Source organism: Onychostruthus taczanowskii, unplaced genomic scaffold (genome assembly GCF_017590055.1).
Source record: "Onychostruthus taczanowskii isolate IOZ18803 unplaced genomic scaffold, ASM1759005v1 scaffold17, whole genome shotgun sequence".
Classification (NCBI taxonomy): domain Eukaryota; kingdom Metazoa; phylum Chordata; class Aves; order Passeriformes; family Passeridae; genus Onychostruthus; species Onychostruthus taczanowskii.
The window spans coordinates 14,453,996-14,457,375 of NW_024498906.1; positions in this window are offsets into that span (position 1 = coordinate 14,453,996).

Below are 3,380 nucleotides of genomic sequence, written 5' to 3' on the forward strand. Positions count from 1 at the left end.
GCAAGCTCATTAAAGGTTATTTGCACGTGAGTAGGACCTGCAGAGGTCAGGGGAGGGGCTGAGGGTCAAAAACGACCCTGGTGTGTGGAATTGTACCACCACAGTCCCCATGGTGGTATAATCTTATCTAATTAGAGATAAGAATCTGTAATTATTATACCATGAGCAAGAATTAAGAGACTGGGTTTGGTCTTATGGAAGTCCAAGAGAGAGAAGTCTGACACTGACCTCCTAAGTAGAAGGAAAATGTGATTTACAATTATTTATGCAAACAGAAATAGCTTGTATCTAATCTTTAAGAATTCCAGTTAGATCTGTAAACAAGAGATTGCTAAGAAAAGATCTGACTGAGCCGGGAGTTTCTACATCAAACAAGGCACAAAGTTGAAATTGCTGCCTCACACCAGGGAACAATACCCTTAAATCCATTTCAAGGAATATTTTTGTCTTACTTCCCTGTCACAGTAAAACCAAAATGAAACCAATTTTAGAAAACAGCTGCTGAAGCAAAATCTGGAATTTATGCAGTTATAGATGTGCCAAGTCTTGCAGGTCTATAAAAAACCTGAAAAAGAATTAGGTAAATAATGGTCTTCCCTCTTGAGGCCTTGCTCTGCCCCACTCCACCCCATCCCACCCTACTCAGGACAGCATTCCTCTCACAGAGTGTGGCTGGAAAAAAATATCACTGCAAATGATTTCATGAAGACTTTCAGCAGTATAAACCTCAGGCAGGGTAGGGTATTACAAACATGACAAAATGTAAATGCTTAAGTCATTGATGAGCCCCAGGCACACAGAGGCAGCTTTGACATCACTGAGTCAAAGCTGTGACCCAGATTTGGTGACCAGCAGGGACTGTCCATGCCTGTAGCTAGGAGGAGTTTACCTGCTAAAGAAAATGGGGATGAACTCACCTAAATGGGGATAAAGTCAGTTAAAAATGACAAGGCTGGTCATCCAGTGTTTTGCACCTGCTTCAAAGGAGTGAAATAATGAAGATTTACAACCACTCCAGTCTCTGCAGTATTGCAGAAGCAATGACTGGCATCTGTCTGGTGCATTTCTGGCAATTTGTTGTTCTAACACAGTAAACATGCAAGTTAGATCTGAATATTTAAACATTTCCTCACAAATAATTAATAATACAGGAAAATATGGAGGGGAATCTATGGATCTATGGATTAGGGCAAAACTTGTGGACCCAAGGTTTCTTTTCTTGGTTTAATTAAAAAGAAACTTTTTGTATTAATTGATCAATTAATATTATTACTTTGTGTTTATTAATTTTTTATGTATACATTATTTATTATTAATTTATTCATTTATTACTTTGTGTTTTATAGCTTTACCAGAATATTTTTGCTTGTTACTTTCTTAAAGCATCTTTTTTACTCCTGTGAAGTGTCCCATTGCCATGAAGCCATGCATTGCCCAGACCCAAGGCTGTTAAAATATTTTACTTATCGAATACCCTGAACTAAAGGGTTTTCAGATGTGTTGCACTGCTCACTAATTGCCTCACCTTTGGATCACACTCAGACCTCGCTCCGTTAAGGAAAAGCAAGCATGCCTGAACAGCAAACGCTGGGATTTATTACAGAGCAGGTCAGGTGTGAGATTTTCGTTGCGTTGGCTGCAGTCCCGACGCGCAGAGGCTGGGAGGTGACACCTGCAGCCTCGCCCCTCTTTAAATTCCCAAAGTGTTCCGTTCAAAATGCCACTCTCAGCACGGGGCCAGCCCTGCGAGGAGGGGGACACTCAGCATGGGCACTCAGAATTACCTCTGGCATTTCGTCCTCTCTGTTCTCTTCTGTAAGTAAAAAATTAATGTGAGTATTTATTGTCGCTATGCATTTGGAGGATGTCGTTGAGAAACATTCAAAATGATAATCAGGGAAGGGGGGGCTGCTAGAAATAAATATAAATCAAATAGCATGCAATATTTACAGGTTTGTTGTGGTTTGTTTTTATTTTTTTGTTTGTTGGTTTTTTGGGGTGTTTTTTTTAGATTGAATGTTTGGATTTCAGCAGATATTTTAGTAGGGGCATAAAGCTCTAAGCAGGTAAAAGAATGAGAGCAAAGTATTCAGAAAACTCATCTAAAAGATCGAACATGCAGTGTCTGACCAGATTTTTTGACTTTTTTTTACCCCTAAGCTTAGTTATGAATGATGCATTTTGCCAATTTTTCTCCTCTGAAAGACTTTTTAGGAAAAAACACATAAAAAAAAGCATGGATTAGGTCTTATTAACTGTGCTGTGCTCTCAATGCGCTGCAAGAGATATTTTTTAAAAAAAGATATCAGTCTGTAGGAAGAATTTTGAAAAATATGAATTGTAAAATTACAAGTATCTATACAGACATTATATGAAAATACCACCTTGATTTTACAGGTGAAGAGAGTCAAAAGCAGTTAATTAATGTGGTCCTTAAGAATTTGATAGAGCTGCTCCAGTACACCCTGTCTGAGAATCCTCTAAATTTCATTCAGCCAAACCCAAAGATCCAGGATAACAATTAAGTGCTGCTAAGGAGTAAAATTGCAATAAGGCACAAGGATATGTCTGAGATTTTAACAGGAACAAAGCCACTCTTCAAAATCAAAGCTGAATTACCAGATCAAGTAAATTAAATAAGCCCAAATTAGCCTGACTATTTAATCACAATGGAACAAGGGTTGGATTTTCCTTTTAAAGAAACTTTGAGAGTGTTAGAAATGTTGTCACCTTCACACTTGGGAACAACAGGATTTACTATTTATTTGTAATTAGAAATAGAGGTAAACACAGGAAGGCAGTGAATTTGCACCCAGGATTAATATGATTTAGAACATCAACAGAAAGATATTCTCAGAAAAATTGTTCTCTCCTGCCTGACAGAAAGTAATCAGGAAAGAAATAAATACCTTGCAAAGTAAAGAAATTGAAGCAACAAAATATGCACAAACAGGTAAGGAGCAAATTGTGCTGAAAAACTCATTCTGCTAATTTTTAATTTTCCTGTTAATTGTCTAGAAATTTTATTTCGAGCAATCATAGGATCATAGAATCATTTAGGATGGCAAAGACCTTTAGGATTGAGTCCAACCTTAAACCTAACACTGATGAGTCCACCACTAAACCCTTTCCCTACTGTAAATAAAATAATATTTATGAGAAGAAAAGTGCATAGAAAATTGAAAAAAAAAAAAGTAGACTAGGAATAGAAACGTAATATAAATCTCTAAATTTATACAGAAAAAAAGTATTACCAGGAAATTGGTAAGATCTCAAATTTATGCAAATGGAAAAAGGAAGTAACAGAGATTTCATTGTAGCTGAGTAATAGCAAAGCATATGAAAGTAGAAATGAGGAAGGAAAGGAATAACAATGAAGA